The 15,669-nt window shown below is 39.9% G+C and overlaps 1 long non-coding RNA gene across 1 annotated transcript in view; it reads right to left on the bottom strand.

Moving 5' to 3' along the window:
- Nucleotides 1-15,669, bottom strand: part of LOC106496468 (uncharacterized) — a 47,278-nt gene that overhangs the window by 23,593 nt on the left and 8,016 nt on the right. The window lies entirely within an intron of this gene.

Here is a 15,669-nt window from a genome sequence, read left to right as displayed (position 1 = left end):
TTCAGGTTAAAGCTAATGTATCCACATGAGTAAGTGGAACAGGATTTGACTGGTTAAGGCATACGGAGTTTTTCTGCTGCTGTTGTGCATAAGGAAATACTCAAAACTTACAGAGGTCTGTGATTTCCCACTTAGAACAGAGTCAGATGTATTTTAATTATAGGAGACCCTCTGCCGAGCCACCTTCATGGTACGTTCACAGCCATTCTTCACTTGTTAGACTCACTCTGTAAAATGAACAAGTCGGTTACTGGAGGTATGTGTAAAATGCGTTCACTTCTGGAAAAAGAATAGATCTGGGAGTTATTTCAGGCATATGGCAGGCAGGATCCTCCACTTCCTCTTTGGTGAAATTTGCTGTCATCTCTCATCCCAGGAAGAGTTTTACTCAAGCAAGAACTGCAGAGCAAGTATTTGTCTGTTGATAGTCACCCTTTCTTTTTTCTTTTTCTTTTTTGGGGGCTTTTGCTTTCTGTTCAGAAGGACATCCTGGAGACCTGGTATAGTTCTTTGTCTGAAATATTTTGATGGAAAGTGTGTTTTTTTCCAGGAAATGAAATTTTCAGTGGGGAATATCTGTTTTCAATAATATCGTTTCTCTAGAAAAAAACTGAGCATGAAACATTTTTCAGTTTTTAGTAAATGACAAAAAAATTTACTCCAACCTAAAATATGGTGTTTAAAGACCTCCAATCACCTCAGAAAAACTGGGATGACCACCACCACCATCACCACCACCACCCCCAGGCACACAGATCATTTCCCTACTGCAGGCTGGTTCAAATCCGTCGAATAAAAGGCTGCAAGCCCCGCAAACCTGTACCAAGTCTGTGTATCACTATGAAACTGTGAAGAAAACCACTATTCAGTTCCTCAGTTTCAGTTCCCCTGTTGGACCACTGAAAACATACAATCATGATCCAGGCTTACTTCCAGAATCCCACAGAATATATAGACCTGGACCCCAGTGGAAGTGATAGGGTTTACCCTTTGCAGGACAAAAGCTGCCTAAGATAGTAAGTATGTGCAGCATAAAACAGATAGGAGCCACCAAGCTCTATCTGAGTAAATAAATTGGCCCAGAAGATTTTAAGAGGAGAGGCTTTAAAGGATCGTTTTGGTTCCACAACTGTTCTTTCATTTGCTGCTCTGTTGATACGAACAAGCAGCATTCCAACAGATGTTAGCTGTGAGAGCGTTCCTGAGACGTAGGACTTGCTTCCTGGGTGTTGTACTGGGGCCACTGACCTATTTCATGAAGACCAGGAAACAGCCTTCATAATGCCCTTTGCATAGGAAGTGCAGCAAGCTAGAAGGACCAAATGTCTTGGAGGGATAAAGGCTCTCTTCTGCGATGGCAGTACATTGAGCTATTCATCCTAGATACGTATATATCAAACTACATTTTTATTTAGATGATAATTTTGCCCAAAGGCTGCAAGGTACCTCTCCACTTATACAGAACAGTTCATAAAACTAAAAGCCAGATACACCCTTTGGTGGCTCATTGGCTTTGCCTGGCAACGTGTACATATTCACACCTTATTTATACGCAGAGGCAGTTTCCTCCAAGCATTGCATATTGTGGGTTCACCGGCCCTTTAGAATTAGACCTTGAAGTTCAACCGCACAAGGAATTGTCCAGCTCTGAGAGCGAGGAGGCATTGCTGATAGACCAGGGCTGGAGACAGGCACAAGCGTTTCTAGAGAAAATGTCATTCTTCTTACCAAAAATTCTTCATATATACATAGTGCTTGGATTGAACACCAACAGCCATTTCCCTTTCCCTTTGAGTTACATTTTCCTTTTTATCCGTCATATATGCTTTTTCCGTTTCCTTTAAAATCATTTATGTTTTCTCTTTCTATCTCAAACAATATTCCCTCATGTTCCTCTGGCTTAAAAGTCAGCATGAGTTTTAACTCCAATCTCATAAGGAATGTAAGTTCACTCCAACAAAAGTTTAAAAGCAAAGGGACTCTTACATTCCAAAGCCCTTAAGACAGTTAAAGTTCAGTGAGAAAAATGGTCTTTTTCCTTTTCCATTTCCTGTCTTATGAAAATATTGTGGATTGTAATCTCATTGCATTGTGAAATACAAGTTCCCATTTTGATTGATAAGGCGACTAGGTGAGATATAACTTAAATTGTAACAAATTTTACGTGGCTTACGTACTAGTTACACCAATTAATTATGCATTTAATAATAATAATAAGGCTCTAAAAGTCTGTGAGAACTGATTTGCTATTTTACAAGCCCTGATCATATCAGTTAGCTCTGTGCTGCTAGATTAACTTGTACACTGAGCTTTTCAGAGAAAAGTGAAGAAAATATGGAAAGAAGTTTAAAGAAGGGAAAGGGAAAGAAAAAGAAGACAGAGGTGGGATATAACAGCCATAAAAATATAGCACCACTATAATAAAAACCATTAAAAGGGGACAGAATGTGAATCAAGATCAATTTACTTCATGTCTTGAATCACTCAAAAGATGGACAGAATAATACCACTGTGACAGATATGGCTCAAATCTCTACTGTTATAAAGTGAGGGTAGCTCCACTGAGATCAGAAAGCTATATTGATTTATACTAGCTGAGAATATTGCCCACGGACTTTAACCCTCTGCATAGATCCTTATCTTAGCACAGCAGCCATAGGGGATGTTTGTCAGGTCATACTGAAATAACCCAGACTAAAAGGCAGTTTTACTTTCCCTTCAGTCTCCTCCTATATATAATTTCCCCATTACTGTTATGGAAAACAGTTTGATTTCCAAAACATCCCCTTCAGCAGTTTTTTCCCCTTGGCATTATTTTTATTTACCTGAATCCCCTAAGGCTGATCTTTCCCTGCAGATGGACCTAATTAATCTTTCCAACAGTGCCCCTAAGACAAAAGAAAGTAATATATGTACAGATGGGACCAAGGTACTCCATCATCCATCCAAATAAGTGACCAGTAATGTGACCAAAACTATCCCCTTGAGGTTGCTGACTGACCACTGTAAAGTCACACAAGGCTCAGTATAAACAATAAATTTTATTTACTAAGGTGGCACCCCCCCAAAAAAAAGATTGGTTTAAGGGAGAATATAATAAATTATTTCTGACATGAATAAATTATACATCTGGAAGGCAAATTGCCATCGTAAATTTATCTGCCAAATTAATTTACAACGGGCCTCTAGCATGACAATAGGTGAAATGTAATATGTATGTATGCAGAATAAAAAGCATTTCTGCAGTGTTGCATTGCATCTTCTACTGCATTCTCATTAAAATGTCACCGCATCATTAGTTCTGTGTTTAGCTTCGGTTGAAAGGAATACCCACTATTCCCAAGCTAAAATGCTGGAGTGATTTTCAGTCCTAAGCTATTCTTTTCATTTTTGTAAGATCTAACTTGCATGAAAGTAAATGAATCCTTGCAATGTTAGAAGTGCACACTAAAGTGTCTGCCAATTCTATATAGTATAAGAAAACTGTATTTAAAAAGGAAAAATAAATATTATCATCTTAATTCCTTCCCTATAATAGTCCCTTTCAAAGGGAATTAATTGATCTGTGTTATCTCCCAAAGTCAGGCTTTAAGCTTGCCACCTGCTCTTTCTCTTTTCTTTTCTGAACTGCTACAGGAATAAAATAAAATAAAATTGTAAATGTTTTCTTAAATAAAGTATAATTTGTGTCCTTACTGTGAAAACAAAGGGAGTTTGACTCTCTTTTCACTTGGGCATTAATTCTGCAGACTGCTGAGCAATTTGATCCTGATCCATCAATGCGCAGTAACAATGCTAGTAATGGAATAACTATCAACTGCATTTTCGAGGTGCTCATGGGTGTGTGTTTTCCTGGGTCAGTACCAGAATAAACCCACAAATATCACTGGAGAGGAAAATCAAGATCACTCAGTCTCAGACCAAAATTCTGTAGGAGTCTGTCTGTAATATAAATTAGTTTAGATCACTGCTTTGGAAAACCACTTACAAATTGTCAAATGCTTGTGGAGAAGGGTCATACTGAATGACCAACATCCAATATAAATTTTTAGTAGTTGGGCCTTTTCACCTACGTACACAGAAAACCACTGGTATCCCAGAATTTGAGCACTGTCTGAGAGGGTTAGAAACATAAGCGATATTACCTTCTGTCCAAACTGCCCAGCTATCACCAGCTGACTTGAACAGAAGACCTCAGTTCCCGTCTCCCAAAAGTCAGATTCTGGATGTGGCTGCTGCAAAGGAGCTATCAATCCCCAAGCCCCTTTGGTTCAGATAAAATCGCATGGCAGAAAGTAATAGTTTTGAGGGAACATTAACAATCTGCTGAGTTTAAAATACAGTCTTGTATGATCAGGAAAAAAAATCTATTCACATGATTGAACAGAGCTTTTATGTTGTGCTGGCTAAAATAATGTGCTTCAGAAAGAAAAAAAAAGGCATTTATTGAACCCACTCCAGAACCCATGACAGTTTAGGGCTGATATCACTGGCTACAACCAGGTGTGGGTGTTGTGCAAGCTATCTCCGCTAGCTCTCTCTATCTGCAAGCTATCGCTGAGAAGTTTTGCTCCCTTGAAGAGCTGATGCAGCATTTGTTTTGTGACCATCACCCAGGACAGATTTTGAATAGACTTTCTTTTTTACACAGGTCCAGTGAGACCTCAGGAGAGAACTCAGGACCAGTGAGAGCAAAAGATGCTATCTGGTAACTTGTCGTTCATATCAAGGAAGCTGACTTTTAAGTCTGTCATCAGATTAAACCAGCTCTCTGTTCTTTTTTTTCTCTTATTTGAGAATGGCGTGGGAATGAAAGTCCCCCTTTGTCAAGAGTCCTGCTTGCCCAGGCCAACGTATAGGAGCGCTCCAGAGCCTGGCTCTGCCTCCTGGGCTCCAAGGTTGGCTCACAGTGGTCTACACAAATCTCTAGGAAATAAAATCAAGGCATCTCCAAACCAAATAAGCTTACGCAGGTATGCCCAACAGGCAGGAACCAAGTTACTGTTCCCTTATTAGAATCTTTTAAATAAATACCTAATATGATGTTTTTAATATAAGCCTTTGAATGTGCACTTGAGACAGGCAAGGGGTAGAGATGTTGACAAAAGCTCTTAAAACTCAACGTTTCCTTTGAGCTATGTCTGGTAATTTCCCTTTGTGGGCACAAAGAATAACCGAACAATGCTAGAGAAGTGAGAGCAGTGCTCTGCGTGTTACACAACCTTGATTTGATGCTTCAGGTTGTGACATTGCTGAAGTTTGTTGTGAAAATGAGAACACTCTCCATAATCACTAATGCAGAAAAGTTATTTCTTTTTCATGAAGAGGTTATCAATACATTAGAGATAAGTTATTTTCACAAAGGCTTTCAGGAAGGCTGCACTGCTCGTTTGCTTGAACAAAAGGCATTAATAAAGCTGCAGCTGTCAATATAAAAGTAATCAAACTGTGTCAGCTCCTCTCTGAAGATGATGACCCAGGTCTATTAAGATTTACTTACTCAGGCAGATGGATGAAGCTGATGCATGGATTACCTTAGTTATTGGAGACTCTTAAAGGATCTTGGTCTCCAGGGACAGAGGACCACGTTATTTTTTCCAAATGTCCAAAAGAAGAATGAGTGAATTCAAAGGAATATATTCTCATTTAGGTCTGGACTGAACTCCCAACAGAGCCATGTCCTGAAGCTATAGAGGCCACACCATTTGCACAATCCTAGGTTTTACGCCGGTGCCCTGACCTTTGTGTATATGCCAAATTCAAAAGCTTCCCACTACATCTGGCAGACAAGGAGAAGATGAAGAAAATTCATTTTCCCTTTCCTAAAAAAACAGAGTATTTAGCATTCCATGTAAATTAGAACCAGGAAATAGGAATCCCATCTGTTAATTCAATTTGGAATTCCGAAAGCTTTTTGAGAGGTTTTTCATAGGCTTGTTTCAAAGCAGTAATAAGACTAAAGGTTGGGACCTCATCCTTACCAGTATAAATTACTGTAATTCTACTAGTTCCAATGAAGATACACCAATTTGTACTGTCAGAGGATCAGGTCCAGATATATGCAAGCTGTAGGCGTTCTGACTCCCATCCATCCTTCTCCTATCTTTGTTTTGTCCTGCTAAACTTTGCTCAGAAAATGACCTTGCGAAGAACTACTCCTTCCATTGTTAACCCTCTGACCCTCTAAACTAACATCCTTTGCTCTTTCTCATTCAGCAGGTTTCTGGGTCTTATTAACTAAACAGGCCAAGTGACCGTTCCCAACTGAAACCAGAGTCTCTGACAAGGACGTTATTGTTTTTCAGGCTTCCTCCTAGTACTAGATCTGCAGATTTCAGACTGAAAAGGAATAATGCAGACATTCTTTGTCTAAACATTATCTGGAAAGCATCAAGATAACTTGAGCCACTTCCTCATCATTTAAGATTTGAGGGGTCATCTCTAGGGATCTAAGTGATTATGGTCACAATTTCCAAACCTGGATGCTGAAAATTGTAGCAAACTGTAAGATGAGGTACCTAAATAAAAGCACCTCAGTCTTCAGAATTAATAATCATCTAAGCTTCTACTGAAGTTAATGGAAAGAGAGGGTGCTCAGCACCTCTGTGAATATGCCTTGCTATGCACTTAGATGACTAGCTCAAAGCAATCAAATTTGGACAGTATGAGCAAAATTTTGAATAGGATAATGCTGTATTTGGGCTTCTAAATTTACAGCTTAGAATCTGCATGATTTTCAGAAGTGCTTATGAGCAGCTATAAGCACCTATTTTTGAAAATTCTTTCTTTATCTTTAGGCAAGATGTAACAAGTCTGGTGTTCTGAATGGTTGTACAGGATGAGGGATCTTTTATGCCATGGAAGAGCAGAAATACTGGCCAAAAATGGGGGCATGCTGCTAGGGGCTTCAGTCCCTTAGGAACAGCACACACACTTTAACATTCATGCAACCCTTTAGTGCAAAGGAGGCACTTTCCACAGAATTAGTCTCATTTTTCTCAAGAGTCTCTTCCTCAAGAGAGCCCATTCAAAATCTAAGAATCTCCACTTTGTATGTCTCAAAATTTCTTTGAGCTTCTCTTATTTTAAGGATAATGGGAGTTCACCAGCGTAGTAAGGAGGCTGTAGTCTCTCCCATCAGCACCACCTAGTGCAGAGCATGTTTCACATCATTGCACCCACATGCAACTCTTCCATCTGCATCACAGACTGCTTGGGCAGTCCCCTATATGCATCTTACATCAGTAAAGTTAAGAGGAGAAATATGAGGGAAAGGCAAGATGTTATGTCAAGGGGAGTAATTTCAGGACACCACCCCTCAAAGTAGGGGTTGGTGAGATACTGCAACCGAATTTCGGGAGGGTATTTTTTGTAAGAGTTGACATACAAACAATATAAGGATTATTATATTGCCACAGTATTAAAGGGGAATTTGTAAACTTTAACCTCGGCTGTGCTGATATAATCACTCTAATTTGCAGAACAGAGAGGACAGAAAAGGGGGCCACAGTGAAGCTGCATGGATGCAAATCCATGAACAGAGTCTGGAGCAAAAGTTCTGATTAAAATGCTCAAAATACCCCGAATGAGCTGTAAATCAGTTAGATTGTTAGGTTATTTAGGCTCCTAAGTAATTTAGATTCTTTTGAACATTTTCCTTTTTATTTTAATATACCACTGATTTATTTTGCAAAAAGCTGCAGCATCTTTCCATTTCAGAAATCTAAATGGCAATCCCAAACAGCAGATTTCAGAGCAATAAGCTAAGCTCTTCCCTTTTACCATTAATTGCTGTGGGTCACTGAATAAAAAGCACTCTCCTCATCTAAATTCAATTTCTGCTGCCGGAGTGTCAGATGGCTATAGCTCTCCAGGCCATACAAAAGATTCTCCTCTTATAACAGAAATAAATTTTTGAATGTCATTGTCTGTTTGATCATTTAGAACTAAAGTTTAAAAAAGGAGAATTGGCATTATATGAACATCTTAAAAGCAATACTAAGTCTACACTGAGAAAAATAATTCAGTAGTTCCATGTAAACAGCCAACTTATGCCATAAAAGGGCCTGTGAACACAGACAACACTAATCTTTTCTAACTGTGCACTATTTTTCAATATTTGTATTTAAAAGCCCTCCCAAGATTAGGTCCCCATTATGCCAGTTGCTATACAAAAACATAATTCTTTCTACTTTCTTCCATTCACAAATAATTGTGAATGATATTTTCTTGGCACAACCAAATCAATGTATATATCTATGACCCAGAATGTTGAATCTCTGCTAAAATGAAGGCTACAAGCCTAAGCAGTATTTATGGAGCAAAATGGAGCCCCTATGTCAGAGACATGACCTCAAATGATCACAGCTGCAAATGAGGAAATTGTAGTAGATTGAATAATTCTGATTTTGCCTAAGGTGTTATGACAGAAAGCCATTAGACTGAATGTATCTTCCTTTCTGGAGTAAGAGAGGTTCTGCCCATACTGCCATTGACTTTGAATGGACTCTGATGCTTTGTTTTGTTTCTGAAGTCCCATGGTCTAAATTTATTGCTGCTAGAGCACTACTAATGAAAAGAAAAAACTTAGCTTGACCAACGGAGAGAGCAAGTTTATTAATAGATGCTGCTTTCCTGAGCAAAGACATGTTTCACCATTGGAAGCAAGATGACTGGGAAGGCTTTCTAAGATTTGAAACAAGAGGGAAAGGTTAGTAAATATCAAGGCAACCTGACCATATTCAGGAGTTTATTGTGCTCCAGAAATCTGAACTCACTGCCTTGCAAGAATAAAGCAACTGTGGTTGAGAAATTCCTTTTCAAAGACTCGATGGCCAGTTTATTGCCACAGTGCAGCAGAAGGTAAAACTGTGCAATCAGTGATCTCCCAGACGGAAAGGTTCTGGAAGAAATATATCTGAGGACTTGATATACTAAGGACTTGAGAAGACTGTGGCTTAGGCGTCAGTGTCTAGCTATGTGACTACAGGATACCAGATACCGCTGATTCCACGTGCCACATATGGGAGCTGCACCTCGAAGTGAGACACTGAGAGGCAGGAACCTTGACCAACAGAGGGAGCCAAGAACTGCGTGGGATTCAGCACATTGGTTCAGTCCCGAGAGACTGGTGCTCTCGAAGCAAAAGGCACAAGGCCAGATACTGACACCAGCTACAATTATTTCTGCCCACTGTTATTCATGTGAGAGCTTTGCTGGTGCAAAAGAACACCTTGCTGCTTGTGGTTTTAAGGTATCACAGTTCCAGAAACAATATTTGCCTTTGGGAAATGGATTAAGCATAACTGCCTAATAATGAAACATTTACTTTAACTCATTACAACAATTACAGATACTAAAAATATGAGATCCACCATCCCTTTTAGGGTGGACAGCATAAAAGCTGCTCTTGGCTTGCTGCTGCTAACTTAAACCTGCATTCTAGGGATTTATTTCTTGCTTCAGAAAGATACTGCCTGCAGCTGTAGAATATACTTTCACAATAATCCCTGATGCACTTCCCATGTTTTTACTCTAATGGCTGTGACAGCCTGGTTTGCCGCTGGCTAAAGGTTTCAAATTCTGTTTTATCTGCCAGTTCTGAAGGGCCTGGTTTACTGTATTCACGTGCACTAAGTAGCATGACACTACATACAGCGTAATACAGAGCAAAGTGCTAGTCACTTTTGGGACTAGTTGGGAGAAACTCCGTGCGTATATGTCATGTATTACTGGTTTGAGCCATTATCTCACACATCTGAAACAACTCACACAGCCAGTTCAGCCGGCGCACATGTCAGATGGTGCTCCCGATCTTGCAAAAGGCTGGGACAGGGCAAAAACGATAGTGAAGCATCTGAGCAGCCACGCTATACAGCCCAGCTGAGGGAAGCAGTGGGTATAGCCAGCTCTCAGATGCTATTCCTTCCTATGGGCACTGTGACATTAACTGTACTTAACAAGAAGAGAAGGGGGCTACCATGTTAAATATAAAACAGACTCGCAGTAATGAGGAAGAGGGAGACAGGAGTGGAAAGGTTAAGTGACGCTCAAAAGACAAATAGGCAGCTGACTGCCTATGTGGGGCTAATATTGGATCAGTACCAGGCAAAAGCTTCCTGAAGGCAGTGACAGTGCTTAGCAAGAATCAGAGTCCTCAGTACCCCGCAGGATTTGTAACTTTATTTTTGGCTCAGGCCTGGCTTTTCCCAATACACCCATTAGTAAGCTGGGAATACAGATCTGCCGCACGGTCTCACAATTCTGCGTGTGCATCCAAGGGGAATGTCAGTAGCGTGCAAGGCCAGCCAGAGCTCACATTGCCCCAAGTAAGTGCATGACAGCCCTGACTACTGTATCTAGCAGACTGCTTACTGCCGCTTGCCGCAGCCCAGGAGCAGCACATCAACACACTGGTTTCAGACCAGATTAAAACCTTTCATCTCCTGGCCTTGGGCACTGACAACAATAGGAAGCAGGAGGTCATTTATTCGTGATATCACCGCCTGCTTTGGAGTTACTCTGCTCGATTGACTCTTCGCAGTCTCTAGACACCATGTGGTGTTGTAGCAGATGAGAATATTAGGATAAGCACTGTGTGCATGTGTAGAAAGATGATGGGAGTACTAGAAACATTTATTGTACAAAACCATCAGGCATACAAACCAACAGATTGGAACAGTTTTTAAATTCTTGACTTTTCCCCCACTGTAATTGCTTCACTCTTGGGAAAGAAAGAAATAATCAATATTTGGAATTTTATCAGAAGAATATAAAGAAAAAAACACTTCTCCTAACCTACAACATGAAGAGAAAGGTACTATAGAGTCTACTGTTTCACTGCCACTCTATTTATGTCGCAGGCCAGGAGAAGTGATTTTTGTTTATATTCTTTTGATAAAATATCACTTTTCCTTTTATACCTTTACCAAAGCTACCAGATAGGAAAAAAAATCTAAAGAGAGAAATGTTTGCAAAGCCACAGACTTGCAGGAGGACTCAGGGACAGGTGCACCTACCTCTGTTTTAAACTAATTGCTTGAAATTAATTTGGTTTTCTACCAGCTGTATCTTACCAGGGTGCACATTTACAGTGATAGTATTTGTTAAAGAAAGAGAGGTCACACTTTTAAATGAGATGCCAGACTTGGAATTTAATAAAGAATAGGAATTTGGAAATCAAGCCTACAAAATCCTTGTGATAGCCCTATCTTCACAGGAAGCATATTGACAGAATGATCCTCTGTGTCAGGCAAGAAGAGAAAATGAGAAAGAGACTAGTGCACTTTCACACTTCCAGAGGAACCCCAGCAGCACAGAGCACTGCGCGGGCCATGTGGCAGAAACAAAGATTTCCATTGCAGACGCTAATGTGTTCTGCTGCTCCAGGAAATTGTTATTTCTTTGTCACTTGGGTCAGTTCTGTGAAGATTAGCTCCTAGCAGAACAGACGTGCCATTATACTGATATCTAATAACTTTGCCTGTCAAAAACCACAAAAGAATGCTTCTTTCACGTATATATATGCTTTTATATACTGTACTTCCTCACTGTTTTTCCCTAATAAAGAGAACTGTGCAGTCCTACAGCTGGAATAATAATACTTTATCTATGAGACTGTGATTTCAGTGTTAAGCAAACTTTTATAAAAGCCCATGTTTTATCTGGAACATTGTGAAAATTGAGCAATTTGACATCATTTTCATTAAATGAATGTCACTTTTGTATACAAAAAATATTTTTCCACCAGCTTAGAAAGGTACCCTTTATGAATGAAATATTAATGCAGTTGAAAATGGGGGACTATACTAAAAGAGAAAGAATGAAAACAAGCAGTTAATTAGTTATTTGTACCACACTCAAAGTTTAAGAAGCCTTTTTACATCATGGATTCTATAAACACCATTTTTTTCACCTTATCCCCTCTTCAAAGCACACTTCAATTATTTCCAAGTTTTGAATTATTATCTACTCCGAATTAGTGCTAACTTTCTAATTCAGCACAGTACAAACAGAAACGGGACTTTATCCACTGTACAAATAAAAGAACAGCCACACAAAGGAGCACCATTCTTCCTCGTGCCTGGTCTCATGACAATGAATTTCAGCGTCTCTCCTAGGAGAGCCTAAATGCTGGTCTCAAAAGAAGTCCTTTTGTTCAGTGAAGCTGTTAACTCCAGTCATCTCTCAATGATTGTATGATTCTCTGTGGCCACAAGAGCTACTTCTAATTTATTTAATGACACTTAATTAAGTGCTCATTAATGCTCATTCTTACAGAGTTTTATCATTACCAAGAATGACTACCATTGGCTGCCAAGAGGGTAGCCCTGGGCACAGGGAGATCAAAGATTAATAAATCAACTTATTGGTCCAGCAATACTATTTATAGTTCTACCTATATCTGTCTCTGAAAGCTTTCTAAAAAGCTAATGGTGCAAAACTGTAGTTCTCATTATATCTGAGCTTATTTATGTTAGTTATCCATAGTTTTCTTACTCCAGTTACTACAAAACAGGAGCTGATGGATGTTACAGCAGTCAAGGGGTTTATCCACTGGCATCTATTTACTTCGTTTGTAATGCATGTTAACGTGTTGATACATCTGTTCTTGTTACTTTACTATATCAGAGGATACTGATTTTGAAACCAGTCCAATGATTTCATCTGGAGATTATTTTTTGTATAATAATAATTCAGAACAGATTTTCCTACCCTTGCTCAGAAGGGGTTGTATGCAATCTCTCACGTATGCCCATTGAAACCAAACAGGCTACTCCGAGAGTAATATACTATTGCATGTGAAAAAGAGAAGCAAACTGCAGCCCACAATTGCTATCATTATTATTGCAGAACCTATTACACTGAGTGACAGACGATAAGAGGGCCAGAGCTCCTAGCTATGAATGGGCTTGAGAGTGAAGACAAGTAGCTTACGTTTAACGTGATAAAGAAGGGAGAACAAGTGAGACTGTGCAGATGAGTCAGGAGAATGGTTAGAGCACCAGCGTTCTGGAGGGAGCAATGTGAGCCATCAAGGCAGAGTATTGTAAGAATATTGTAACAGCAGAGACTCAAGACCCAGGATGAAAGTTTTAGTCCTGTAGCTGTCACACCTTAGAGATGTTATGGAGAAAGAAGCTACAATCTCTAGAGACAGATGTTGTGTAATAATGTAGAAAAGGGGCAAGTCAAAAGTGAAGGCCAGGTCTGAGAAAGAGACCTGAGTAACACACTGAACAATGGTGTTTTCCTCAGCGACTGGGAAAGAATACCAAAAAATGTACATATGGCAGGAGGATGGGGGACAGGGTATAGGGAAGATAATAAGCTCTTTTTAGCTAGGTTGAACTTCAGCCAACTGTGAGGCCTTTATGAAGAAAGGTAGACCTAGGAGATATTAGAGCACAGTGATTCCAAATGAAATTGCATGAGGAAATGACATTACTCAGAAATAACGTAAGATGAGTGAGAATGAGAGGAGAAGGATTTACTACAACAAGTATACTCTAATAATTATAAGCTGTTACTCTTTTTACAAGGTCAGTTCTACCTTCAAGTAGAACTGAACAACTATATCTGCATGCAGAATGTATTTTCTTTGAAACAACAGGGAGTCAGAAACACCAAAGTGACATTTGCTTTTATCACACACAAAGAGATGGAGATTCTTTTCTCTGGTTCTCAGCAGAGAAACATGCAGCCGTCTGCTAGGATGGAGTCATTGGGTTAGTGCTGAATCCTCAAGTTTGTTCTTTCTTCTGTAGCTCAGCTATGTGTTTAGAGCCTGATTTTCTGCAATGCTTATTCTTGTGGTGTAAATCTTTTTATACTCCACATGAATTAATTATCACATATAAAGCAATAGGGACCTCTTACAGCATGCAACTGGATGTGAATTTTGCATTCCTGGGCTTCTGATATTTGTGTTTTTAATTATAACAATTTTGCAAGGAAAGATGCATCTAAATCCACAAGTATTATGCCTACAGCATTAAATTATCTAGGCTCGTGTTTCTGTTTGAATGAGCCACAAAGATATTAACATTCTAAACATCTTAACCCTGAGACAAACATGTCTCTGATCATAACTCATTATGTGGCTCATGTGCCAGAATATGGAACAAAGATTTTGTTTTCATCAGAGGCGGGGACTATATCAACTCCAAAAAGAAAGGTTATAACTGTTCTTGCAAGGATTTGGGCATGATGTCAAAAGATTTGTTGTCTTGACTGGACTGCCTTACTGCGGAACTATCTAGCAAACCCTAGGATTTTTCACCTTGGTTTTTAGGCAATTACCTAAAAGGGTGCTAGTGGAGACTCTAGAAAGAGGGGTGATCAGGATCCCCAGCCACAGTGCATGGAGCAGCATCAATTCATGAAAAGCAAACTGCAGCAGTGTAATGGGTAGCAGGGAGCACATGCTCTGCCTTTCCCCTCCATCCCTCCTCTCCCCCGAACATGCTGAAGTTCAGGTTCCCTGGGGCCCTGTGTCTGCCCATACTGCTCAGCCTGTCTCCCCTTGCCTCAGCAAAGGGGTCTAGGTGAACTGCACCAGCTAGACCTCACCACACAGAAGCAGGTAAAAGAAAGGGGCAGTAGCCTGGGGCTGTTATACCTTCTTCTTTCACACTGTGGCAGTTTGAGAAAGTTTAGATCAGCCTGGAAGGAAGGTAGCTTCCACACTAATTCAGTGTGTATCTCAGATTTCCCTGTCCATCTTTCCCTATGCTTGTGGACTGCCTCCCAGATCTGCTCTACCAAACAAAACATAGCCCAATTAGGTTTTCAGCAGTTCGATGAAAAGTTGGTCACTGAAGCACTTGGAAGGATCTGAGACTATGTTTTCCAAGAGATTTCATTCCTTCAAGGGCAGAGCCTCTCTTTGCTGCTTTGCACCTCCCTCTTGGAAACAGCAAACACTTGCGGAACTGTCACATTTGATTTTGTTACCATGCCCAAATGCAGTGCAACTTGAAGGTGACCCAATTCATATTAAAAAAAAAAAAAACAGCAACAACAAAAACAGTTTGGGCAGACACCAATGCAAAGATGGCAAAGCAAAGGAGATTTCCTTTACTCAATGAGATGAGATTTTCTTTAAGTAGCTAAGCACTATAAAATCCTCACAGTCAAGTTCACTCTGTTAACAATAAGATATTATCCATTTGCTTTGGGAGGAATCTAGGTCTCAAATTCAAGATATTGCTTACTGAAGACAATCCAAAACCTTTTGCTTTTAATCAATCTTTCTAAGGCAAAACCATCCACTGGCACCCATGACCTAGGATCTGCATCATTTTAAATTAGCACCTTACCATCAGTTGCTATAACATATTTCAATTAACAATGTAATGAATCCAGAAACTCCAAATCTCTGGAAAAGGAGCGGTTCTTGCTATCTGGGGCAATTCAGAGAAACTTTCTGTGCTTTACATAGAAGTCTTTTGTAGAACTGCAGCACAGGAGGAGAGGTGGGTACACATGCAACATGTGCTGCCCTGAGGAAAAATAGCCAGCCAGGTTCATCACTCCTCCACTTACAGGATTGGGAAGAAGATGACTAGATTCTAGATACCCAGGACTGAAAGCTCCAAAGTCTGTCACCTTGCAGCTCACCTTGCTAAGCCCCCTTCAGCTTTTGTGCATTACTCTCCCAGCAAACAC

Source organism: Apteryx mantelli, chromosome 15 (assembly GCF_036417845.1).
Source record: "Apteryx mantelli isolate bAptMan1 chromosome 15, bAptMan1.hap1, whole genome shotgun sequence".
Classification (NCBI taxonomy): domain Eukaryota; kingdom Metazoa; phylum Chordata; class Aves; order Apterygiformes; family Apterygidae; genus Apteryx; species Apteryx mantelli.
Note: the sequence above shows the minus strand (reverse complement) of the source record. Positions and strands in the feature narration are given on the sequence as shown.